The following is a 12,760-nucleotide window of genomic DNA, read 5'->3' as shown; positions in this document are numbered from 1 at the left end:
TCTTTGATAAGAAAACTGCTGAACAGAGAACTATTTATGATTTTGGGAAAGAGTTTCCCAGGCAAATGGAATTGCAAGTTCAAGGACCATGTGACTGGAAAGGCTTGGCACATTTGGTAAGGCCAATATGGTTAAGGCTGAGTTCACTATTTGCTTCAGATTTCACTATTTAGTTAATTGAGATTTTTTTTTATAAGTGCAACTTCACATTTGTATCTCTCTTAGTTGCTTGGAGCCTGTATGGGTTTGAAAGGATTATATGCCCTAGAAAGGCCATGTTTTAATCCTGATCCATTTTGTAGAGGCAGCTGTTTCTTTTAATCCCTATTCAGTACTGTATTTTGAAACTTGATTAGGTTATCTCTATGGAGATGTGACTCTCCCAATTGTGGGTATTAACCTTTGATTAGAGGGAGATATGACTCTACCCATTCCAAGTGGATCTTGATTAGTTTACTGGAATCCTTGAGAAGAGGAAACATTTTGGAAGAAGCTTCAGTGCCACCAGAAGCAGCAGAGCCCACACAGCCAGTTTAGAGACTAAGAAGGAAAACGCCCTAGAGGGTGCTTCATGAAACAAGAAGCCTGGAGAAAAAGCTAGCAGACGTCACCATGTTTGCCACATGCTTTTGCAGTTCAGGGAGAAACTCTGAACATCACTGGCCTTCTTGAACCAAGGTTATTGTTCCCTGGATGCCTTAGATTGGACATTTCTATAGCCTTGCTTTAGTTTGGACATTTTCAAGGCTTTAAAATTGTAAACTTGCAACTTAATAAATTCCCCTTTTAAAAGCTGTTCTGTTTCTAGTATATCGCATTCCAGCAGCTAGCAAATGAGAACAGATTCCTCTTATTCCCTTTCCCTTTTCCCTGAATTTGAACAGGACATGGTATATTGGTCTATTTTTAACAGACCTGTTTGTGTAAATATGTCATTATGTAACCACATGAAAGTGGCTGAGTCAGCAGGCTAGTATTTATAGCTGGGGTGAAGAATTAGAAAATGTACTGATTGCAATCTTCCTTTTATTACTTCTACTACTTGAAGTTTTCTGACTTCATGAATGCCATTAGTCCCCACCAATAAACGATAGATCTTTTTTATTAACACAAATGTGCTTGAATGTTACTGAAGTTGCAGGAAAGAATCAAGCTCAGTCATTATTTTATATGTTTATAAAGACAAAGGGACTGAAATCTGTATTTAGCTGACCCAATGGAATAATAAAATTCTGTATCCTAAATATTCTATTAATCCATTCCGGAAACTACCTCTTCTCCTGCTCTTGCTGAAACAAACGCATGACATGGAATCAGAAGATTGCTGAATAATGAGTTCTGCCTTGATTACATAATGTTGGTAATCATAAACAAATGAAATTGTGTTTGAATTTACATCTTCAGTTTTCAACCTTACATTTCTCCTCAGGTAAACAAGTTTATCCTCACTTTAATAAGTAAACACCCCTCCTAGAGGCATAATGCAGGACTTAAATTTTACATTCCACATTTTAAATTATCATGTAAACAAGAGTTCCTGCATTGTTCTACTGAGGGCTGCAGCTGGTGTTCTCTATGGTACTCAGTGATTTTTGCCCCTCTTATTCCCTTTTATAAGCATGATCTTAGCAAATAAATTAATTATTTTATTTGTGCTTTAGTTCTGAAGAGTACATTTCACAGAGGGTACATAGGGGATGATGTAGAGAAAGAGAATCAAAGAGAGGAAAAAAGAAGAGAGACAGACAGATGTAATGAAAGATAGAAGAATCCTGTAGCTAGTGTATCTGTGTGTGTGTCTGTGTGCATGAGCACACATGGAGACGAGAGAGTGAAGGATAATTATTGAAATATAATCAGAAAGGAAAGAGGACAATGGTTTAAAGATTACAATTTGTTTATAGGAAAGAAGAGTAGCATGTTATAAAAACATGATTAGTATTGAAAAAAGTAATTACTATATACTCTTTTTCCTCAAATAAAAATAAGAGGGCATTCAAGTTATAGGAGGCAAAAATATTAGAAACAACTAAGAGAAAATTCACTTAAGAAGTTTACCTGGAAATCTACTACTGTACATTTTTATCAAAGCAAATTAATTTTAAATGCATGAAAAATAGGCAGTGTAGTACCATTTATAATTATTTTTTCAGCTCTTAGTCTGTTTACTATAGAGCACAGGTTATAAAAACGATGGGTTCTTTAGATCTCTACCAGCATTTCTTTTATTAACTTAGTCATGCATATGCAAGGATATTTTAAAAATCTTTCTTTGATGCATATTTAATGCACATGAATTGTTTAAAATAGAGTCACTTGGATATGATAACAATTTAGCAAAAATATTTAACTTTGATGTAAATGAAGTTTCCAAACTTAAAGAAATTTCAAACTTTCTTTCAGATTTATTTTTCATGAACTATAAATGCAGATGATGACTCTAACTTTGGTATAAATGTAAACATATGCTGACATCCATTCATATTAAGTTGTACAATCCTTAAAAATATTTTGTCATTGATTTCAGAGAGTTAAGACTATTTTTTTGGATTGGTAAAACCCGTGGAATTTGTTTCTCTAAGCATCAAGAACTTTGAATATTCATTTTCCAGAGAAATGCTTGCTTCTGAGAGGTAGTTTTAAGAGAATTTAGGGATGCCTTTATTGAAGAAATAATTTTCAATAATTCTTCTAATCTTACAAGTAAAAACAAATAAAACAAAATAGTAGATCCTCATAAATAGTACCCCACACACACATACACACACAAGACTCCCTTTTCCTTTTAAAAACTTTTCAAGGGAAATTTAATCTGTGTGCTCCTGATTCATTTATACACCTCAGAGTTATTTCAAACACCAACCCGTCTTATGAACCTTTTTATAAGCCTTTGCAAAGATATTTATATTTGTACTAGAAAGTCAGGCTTTGTTGGCACTAAATGGAACTTGGGGTGAGAAAGAAAGTTAGTTTGGAACCCACAGAGTTCAAGTGATTCTAAACAAGGTCAAAACCATTCTTCCAGGATCAAATGAGATTGAAGTAAAGAATAGAAATGTTCACTGTGTGATAGTATTTTTGAGGCAAAGATTTTAAAAAGAAGTTAGAAATTTTCCTGAAACCATTAAATATCTAAGGCCTAAAATTAATCACACAAGTAGAATAAGTTGTAATTTCTTGAATTTGCTTAGTGTGTGTGTGTTTTAATCAATTTTTTTTAAACAAATATTTTTAAAGCACATTTTTTAAAGGCTGTGTGTCCGTAGTGTTTATACTTTTCATTTGGATTTCCCTCAGAAACAGTCCGAGATTTAAGTATAAGTGCTTTATTTGGGAGGTTATGCCAGACAACACAGCAGGGGAGTGGAGAAACGAGATAGAGAAGGGAAGACAGCCACTAAAGGTATATGTCCTCATTTCCTGGCTGCTAAAACAAATACCACACAATGAGACTGGCGTAAATAGTGGGAATTTATTGCCTCACAGTTTTGAGGCTAAAAAAATCCAAAATTGAGGTGCCAACAAGGTAATGCTTCCTCCCTGAAGGCTGTGATATTCTGGGATTGACTGTGATCCTTGGGGTTGCTTGGCTTCCCTCATCACGGGGTGAAATCATCTCCTTTCTCCTCCAGGTCCTGTTGTCTTCTGGCTTCTTTGGTTTTCTCCATGTCTACATTTCACTTTGCTTTGCTGTTAAAGAACTCCAGTAATCCATATTAAAGCTAAACCTAATTCAGTTGGGCCACACCTTAACTGAAGAAAGATCTCTTTAGGAGATCCTATGTACAATGGGTCTAGAGCCACCAGAATACAGGCCAAGACTAAGAACTTGTCCAAATTTGGCTACATAATTCAATCCACCACAGTCTGTTATCAGGGAAGTGAGCAGGTCATTCCTGCTGGGGAATTCTGAGAAACTGTGTAGGACAGATACCACAAAGCCATCCCACCCAGGGGGTGAGAAACCTGGCTATTTATGTACCAATTCTCATTAGCTATTGGTTAAGGGCTATTCCCAGAAGGTGGCCATTCCCCAGGGCTTCTGGCCTATAACACACAACAGACTGAATTCAGATGGTTGTAACCAAGTACTGTGGGATACATGGACAACATCTGCTCCTCTAACATAGTCTATTCTCTTTCATCAATCTCCCAATGGCTGTTATCCGTTGGGACGTTTATGGTGGGAGATGAAGAAAAGTTTTGAATAAAGTTAGTTCATTAAAGCAATTTTTTCAAGCAAAATAAAATTTGTTTTGATGCAAAAGACAATTTGAAGGCCTTAATTACTCCAAGTTTTAAAAACCAAACTTGTGTATTTACTTTAATACTCCACTTTCCTTTACATGAATAATTGTAGCAGTATTTCTTAAGTACTTACTATATGCCTGGCACTGTGTTATGTGCATTAGCTTGTAATTACATATTTAACTCTCATAATCACACCATGAGTAGGCACTACTATTATTCATGTTTTACAGATGAGAAACTGATACACAGAAGGTTCTGTAACTTGCCCAAAATTTCAGAACTGAACAGGGATTCAAATTACATACACTCTTGTTGGGTAATCCAATATGCGTCTTTTACCCATTCTACATTTCTTCATTTGGTATTCGAAGGCATAGCTGATTTCTTGCTGTACTAACAGTTATGACTAGAGAAGGATTCAGAACCAGTGTGTCCTGTCTCACCTACTTCACAAGTCCACATTTTGATTTAATGCTTGGCAGCCATTTTGAGACGTCATCGGTGTTGGTGATTCATGATGGCCTGAAGAATAGAATGCCAAGAATGTTCATTCCTCATCTGCTAATGGACTTTCATAGTGACCTTTGGGATTTCCCATTGTCTGAACCTTGGTAGTTTCTTATCTATGGTAGTTTGAAGCTGTATGTACCCCAGAAAAGTATGTTCTTAAAGTTAATCCATTCCTGTGGGTGAAGACCCATTGTAAGAACATTTGGTGAGGCTACAGAAGGTATGACCCACCTCATTCAGGGTGGGGTCATAATCACTTACTGGAGTCTTTATAAGAGAATAAAATTCATTCAAAAAGAGAGAAAGCTGCAGAAGCAAGAAGCTAAAGGCAATGAAAACCAGAAGAGGAGAAAGAAACAAACAGATGCTGCCATGTACTTTCCGTGTGACAGAGAAGTCCAGGATTGCCAACAGTCAGTCTTCAGAAAGAAAGCATTGACTTAATAATGCCTAGATTTGGACATTTTCATTGCTTCAGAACTGTAAACTTGTAAGCTAATAATTTCCCTTAGGTAAAGCCAATATATTTCATGGTATCTGTTTTAAGAAGCTTAACAAACTAAATCTTTATAGAGAGAAATTATGAGGTTATCACTTTTGGAAAGTCCTTTATCTTTACTTTCACCAAGTTTTCAACCTTTTGGGAACTCATGGTTATTCTGAAGTCAAACTAAAGTTAAAAATAAAGTCATAGACAGAAAAGCATTTTAGGACCAAATAAAGTCTAAACATGTGACTGTGTTGAAACATACAGAAATAGCACACATCCATGACAAATTAAAAAGTCATAGATGAGGCCAGTTTTCTATTGTCCCTTAGCATACAAATGAAAGCAGAATACTCCAGGTTTATGTATATTACATGTACAATTTAAATTTGTTTAATATGATATTCAATGACTGGAAACTGTTTATTAAATTGGTTAGTTTGTCTTTGCCTGAAATGGTAAGGTTGAAATATCACTTCTTGTAGCATATTTATTTATGTGTTTTTATTTGAGAAGCTGTTATATCACCCACAAAAGTGGGTAGGCTGGAGAAAGAATGTTGTAAGAAAAATGGCATAACTGTTTAAGAGCTATTAGCTGAACAGCTTAAGTGAGGTAAGTCTGCATATTTGCTTTCTAGTTTGTATTAGGATAAATAAAAATCTGGCATGGAGGGACTTTTATTTATAATTTTGTGCATTTTAAAGTTGTTCGGTTTTTGAAACTGTAAGTCTTAACGTTTTTAAAATTAACAGTCAAAACGTGTTTTTATGCCAAATGTATTATTGGAAACAGGGCTGAATTAAACTGCAAAGGCAGGGAATTCAAAGTTGGAAATATTCATTCTTATAAAAAATGAATCTTAATTAAAAAGGCAAAGAGACCAAGATTAGTTCTATCTTCTAAAAAGAGAAGAAGGTGAAAATGGTAGAGTGGTTAGCTTTCCTCAAGCTCTAGGAAAGCCATTTTTTGGATATCATTTTAAGATCCCATTATACAATGTAGGAAAAGAATAAAGAGATAAGCACAATCAGACCCTTCCCTGGAAGGGAAATCACTCTAACTATTAAATTCTTAGAAAGAGTCAACAAAAATAAGGATAAGCAGAACTTGATGAAAGTAAATTACTTGGATTTTCAAAAGGCTGTGATAAGAGTCTTCCGAATAAAGGCTGTGAAGGAGTCCACAATGCCCATAGGACAGGGTTCAAGTCCTCAAAAACTAGCAAAGTGACAATATCTGGAGGTCACAAAGGAGCTGCTTTTCAGGGTTGAAAGGAACAGGCCCCAAATTGTCCCACAAAGCAACCTTTTATAAGAGAACATAGTGCCTGGTGATTACATTTTGCAGATGATGATAAGCGCCTATGTTATGGGGAACAAAATCAGTTATGAGAAATTCCAGGACTAGGTAAGAAGGCAGCAGAGAAGACAACTGCAATTTGGCTTTCCTATCATTTATTTTTCTTGATTGCCAACATTTTCTTTGGAACTAAGAAAGTGTTTAATAATCATCAGCATAAGGAGATTAATGTTGAAGTAGTCACATAGTGCATGACTTGAGATAATGTGCATGGTTGTGGTAAGTCATCTTTGGGGGAGGTTTTTTGGCCTATGAACACAAAGAGATTTATGTTCCTTGAGATTCTTACTCTACCCTTCCCAGCTACTTGTCCCTGACAGAAATTTGAAACTGGGGACAAACAGGCAGACATTGGGAGTGAGTTATTGCAGATTAATGTAAGATGTTTGTGAAGAGGCCCATAAACTTGAATCCTGAGGTCCCAGGATTTACCTTAGTTTCTGTTGTGTCAGTTAGCTATTGCTGTGTAACAAACATCTCCCCCCCAAATTCAATGGCTTAAAACAGCAATTTATTATTTTAATGCACACATTTGTGGGTTGGCTGGTCTCAGCTGGGCTCATTCATGCATGTTTAGTTTGTCTGGGGAATCTGAACAAGGGTTGGCTGGGGCAACACTACTCCATGTGTTTCTCATCTTCTTCCTGGGATGGAGGACCAACTCTGATATAGCCTTCTCATGGTGATGGCAGCAGAGTAAGAAATGAACACACAAAGCCTCTTGAGACTTAGCTTTGAAATTAGCAAACTGTCATTTTCTCTTTATTCTGTTTGGCCAAAGCAGGTTACATGACTGAGCACATATACCAAGGTGGGGAAATAGACTCTGCCTCTTTAGTGATGGGAATAGCAAATCACATGACACTGAAAAGGGTAAAGAATTGGGGCCCCGAATGTAAATCACCATGCTGCTCTTGCAGGACATTGGTAGAGTTGATTATTTAACCCTCCATATCCATACTATACATTGACTTATTTTCCCTAGCTCAAAAACCATAAACAGGACGTGCATTGGAGATGGCAGCATTCCCAGTTTAGCCCATAGGCATTTTCAGAGGAATGAACCCTACATTGTCCTGATTTAAAAGCCAATTCTCATAGCCATGGCGCTACGTAAAGGAGGCAAAGAAAAGGAAATTGAACCTGGTTTACTTATACTGACAGGATACAGGAACAGTGGGAAGAGCAACAGGTCTGTATTCCAGGATATCTCAAGCAATATTCTTGTATTTCAATTTTTATTCAAATCTTAAAACTCCTATTTTAACTCTACACAGTTTTCTACATGGTATCTTCCTTGGGAAAGTCTGTACCCCTAGACATTCCCATGTTGCCTACTTCCATTCCAAAATTAGGCTTTTTCATCCATCTCTTGTATCACTATGTCATGAAAATATGGAAAGTGGTTTGTTGTCCTAGGGTACCTTATTTGCTGGCTTCCCCAGGGATGGAGATTACAATAGCATAGCCTCGTCAGGGTCAGCTCTATCTGCCCAGATGAATTCGCACCATTTTCTAATTGTCACCCATGTGTTGCATAGGTCTCTAGCTGACACAGGCTTTCCTAGTCCTTTCTTGGTGATAATCTTAATACTGGTTGATATTCTTCCAGTATGTGCAAATCATAGATGTCTTTGTGGTTCTAATAATTCAAAGAATCAACTTTTACTTTCGAATATATCTTATAGTCACCAGTTAGTCTTAAATTGGCCTATTTTTTTTCTATTTGTCTTTATATTTTGGTGTAAGCCTATTTTCCTTTAGAATGTTAAAGCTACTTATTTCTCAAGTACTACTTTAACTTGAGCATACTAATATATTTTATTTTCAATTTTACTGTCCATCAATAGCTGAGACTGATTCTGGTTGCTTCTATGCAAGTGTCTTAACTAAAACCTTAACCAAAGAAATAGCACAAAGAAACAGCAGGATTGCTTAAACAACATGGCAGCTCGATCTGCAAAAGTTAAAAAAAAAAAAAGCCAAAGTGGTCTTGGCTGTATTAGCAGCATCAGGCAATTATGGAATCTGCTGCAATAAATGGCCAAGGTTATGGCACCCATAAAGTTTAATTTGCATTTTGAATATTATGATGTGTTCACTGAGAATGCAAAGCAGGCACTGCAGGATATGAACAGCTAAATTATGGTGCATTTCAGAATTTCTTTGGTTCATGCAAAGGCAGGAAGAGAGTGACTTGCTGGATATGTGGCCTGCCCCAACCTTTGCCTCCTTCTGCAGGGTACACAGAGCATTCAAGCAGATGGTCCTTCTGGATTACCCTTGGAGGAGATAGAGTCGCCAGATGGTCTGATACAAATTGTGACTAGGTTGCACTGCAGCCAATCAGATTATCTGGGTCATTCTGGGGATTAATATAGAGGGCAAAAGATTGATTAGGTTCCCGTGATTGGAACCTGCTGGTAAAAGGTTGGAAATGATTTAGCCAATTGTGCCAAATATGTGTTGTTCCAGTTTCCCAGTGAGGAACTGAGCTGATATTGTATAGTGACACTGAAATTGGATGATGATCTCATTGCTGGAGAACTAAAGCATAGGAAATTGTATTTCCAGGTCAACAAAATGTATAGGAAACACACTACTAGAGAAGGAAAAAGTTCTAAACCCATAACACTTTCCCACAGTTTTCTCACATTTGATATCATATATCCATCAGTCAGGCAAGGAAGGGAGGCTGTACTCTGATTTATTTGGTAAACTTTTCTGCCTACAGCATGGATCTCCTGCTCCTCTTTTTCTATTCCTGGGCACCTTCTACATGTCAGGGCTCTCATGAACCCACCGGGGAACAACATGTTGTCAGCAACCCACTTTGAGTAACCTGGAGTGTCCTTCTAGGATGTCTGCCTGCTCCAACCTAACTGCCCTATCCCAGGCACTGATATTATGTACATCAGACTTAGAGAATTGTTGGGAATTCTTTCTTAGTGAAACAAGGCAGTATTTTAGGACACCGGGGAGGCAGGGTGGGTGTAAGGGGCTGAGAGAGAGAGAGAGACACTGGTCAGAAATCTCTCACTGTTTTATATTCCCTAAAAATGCACTGCCAAGCCACACCCCAACATGACCCCACTAGAAAGTGAGGGTCTCAGTTGTTTAATGCACTAAAACATCACCTAGCTCAGGCCACTAGATCTTGGGTGTGTGGGAGGGGAAGTGAAGGGGTGTGGAGGTGACTCCTACCTGAAGTTGAGCCTCTTGATCATCATGGGGGACCATCCCAAAGGGGAAATTGTAACCAAGAAATCAGGATTTAAGGGATGATTTTGATTACTGAATCGTTATATAGATTTTCCTTTTTGCTTTCTGATGTGTTCAAGTAGACAGAAGGAAATTCCTCAAATCTCTAAATTGTACTCCTGCTGCCTTGATCTCTGATTTTGATTGTATAGCCTTTATCTTCTGCCCCTGTGATTGTAAAAACTTTGTGACTAATCTTCATTTGTACCCAGTTATCCAAATTTTCAACTTTATAGCCTTGTAATCATTAAAGACAGCCCCTAATGTTTATTAATCAAGGGCCTTGGGTCAGCCCAGTACTAACCCACCCCAAGTCCAAAGTTATCTTGATAACAGAGACTGGATGTAACTAGAATGAACCTGCCTGACATGCACAGCAACTTAGACTTTAACCTACAAGCCACCTATACTCCATTCCACCATTTTCTTACATAGGTTCTGTGACTAAGCATGCAATCAATCTGCGCATGCTCAATAATTAGATCACCTCTAATTACATAATCTGGGGCCACTGTGCTCATTATCCTAAACCCTGCCCATCCTTTTCTCTAATAAAATTATCAGAATTACTGTAGTTTGGGTTGACAGATTTTGGACCTCTAGGCCATCTGCTCTCCTACTACGTGCCTAGTAATAAACTTTTTCTTTCTTTGAAACCCTTGTGTCTCAGGAATTGGTTATCAAGCATGTCGGGTAAAGAATCCACTACCTCTGTCTGGTAACAGAAAGTCCTGACCCCTTTTTTTGCATTGCTGAGGGCAGGAACTGGGGACCAGCTGTGGCACCCAAACAGCCTTTTTACTCATTTGAGATGCTGATGAGCAAGGATTTAAAAATTTTCCATCCACTTCTTTAATAAGTGAGTCAACATAATTTTTTAAATAAAGATGTTTTTTAGCAAGGAATTTTAATTGCAGATAGTTTATGTTTTAAAGTAGGCTACATACACAGACGTGGGCAAACAAGCAAAAGCCTATGTAAATACACTAAACAATTTAAAAATAAATTAATGCTCTTGAAATCACTCAAATGAAAATATATAAAGTAGGAAGAAAATAAAAAAGCTTCCATAATTTCTAATCATTTTCTGTGTGTAAGTTTAAAAAAATTATATTGTTGGAATATATATGTGTTTGTATGCATCTGTATATATATATGTGTATATATATATATATATATATATATGCTTCTCCATTTGATACCGTATATATAATGATCTTTCTCTCATTTCATTAAATAGCCTTAAAATATAATTTTGGGTGGTTATATAATATTTTCCTATTATTTTAGTTTTTATAGTAGGCAACAAGTTTTTGTGCTCAGAAATAATGTTGCATGCGCACCTACTTATATAATGTAAGTGAGATAATCTTTTTCCTTAAGTCAAAATTCTAACTGTTTGATTATAGGGAAAAAGAATTCTGAGTTATGTTTTAGGGATAAAAGCCATCAGGGAGATAGCAGTGGTGAGAGACAAACCCAGAATAGCTGTGGGTTCAGGTTGCCTCTGCTTTCCCCCGTCCACATTCTGTTCTTAGATATGGACTGCTGGCCACAGCCACCCCAGGCAGGCCCACCAGCAGTGGCCATCTCCACTGGGCCCCACTTTGTCTTCCCACTCTAGCTGTGTGAGGTGCCAGCCAGCTCCCACTGTCCACCTGTGTCATCCTCCCTGTTACTGACTTTTCTCTGGTCCTCCAATTCACCTTTCCAAATATTTACTTTTTCTACTCTTCCCACAGTTATGTAAGGTCTTATCATCTCAATACATATTGTATTCCATAACAGTCAAGGTGTTCTGCTTTCTGATTGAATTCTGTCTAATACAGGCAGTTTACCTCTCTCGTTCCTCAGTATCCTCACATGTAAAGTTGGACTAATCACAGTGTTCCAGCATAGGGAGGTATCTACATCACACTGAGGACAGTGTTGAGCACAGAAAAAGTATTCAATAAACGCAAGCCATCCTCTTCAGCATCTTTATGCCCAGTTTCCTGCTTTAGGGTTGTAAGTTAGTCCAAGTGTGAATCTCCTCGTCTTTCTTGGTTGCAACAAAAACCTACTCATAAAATATTTGCAAAACAGTAAATTTTGTTGAATATTCATTGCAGGGCAGGATTAGGAGGATATTAAAGTGGATTTTCCATCATGGCATTGCAAACAATTTCAAGTTGTTTCCTATTCTTCAACTTTCTTCTGCTGCTTACCACTGGGTATTCCCACTGGTTCTTTGCCCAGTGTAGAGCCCGTCTCATAGCTTTGATGGCTACTGTCTCCTTCCCTGCTCTTCTCACCTTGTTTCTCTCCCTCCCTCCCAAGAGCAAAACCTCCTTTTTCTTATTTTGCCCTGTAGAATATTTTGACCATGGCTTTGTTCCTTGAACTATCGCAGTGGTTCCCAACCAAATGTGATTTTGGTCCCAAGGGAACATTTAGCAGTATCTAGAGACAGTTTAATTGCCACAGCTGGTGGTGGGGCTGTGGGGGGGTGGGGGATGGGGGGGTGGGGAGAGGTCCTACTGCCACCTGATAGGTCAAAGTCAGGCATGGTGCTACTCATCCAACAATGCACAGGATAGCCCCACCACCCCACATCAAAAATTATCCAGCCCAGAGTTTTAATAGTACTGAGGTTGAGAAATCCTGAGGTAGTGCAGCACTCACATTCCCAGGGCCTCACTGTTACCTTATTTAGCTCACCAAGGTAATTTTCCAAGGAAAGACAGTTCTTTCCCCAAGAGACATTTTGTTACCATCTCTTAAGGAAATATATTTCTACCTCTGTACACATAGAAGATGTGGCTCTTCCTGCAGGGCATGTTCCAATTGCTCAACTCCTGGATTAACTTCTAGAGGGTCTCTGTTCAAAACAATAGTCATTTGACACAT

The sequence above is a fragment of the Tamandua tetradactyla genome, chromosome 15 (assembly GCF_023851605.1).
Source record: "Tamandua tetradactyla isolate mTamTet1 chromosome 15, mTamTet1.pri, whole genome shotgun sequence".
Classification (NCBI taxonomy): domain Eukaryota; kingdom Metazoa; phylum Chordata; class Mammalia; order Pilosa; family Myrmecophagidae; genus Tamandua; species Tamandua tetradactyla.
The sequence above is the reverse complement of the archived record's forward strand: the minus strand, read 5'-3'. Positions refer to the sequence as shown.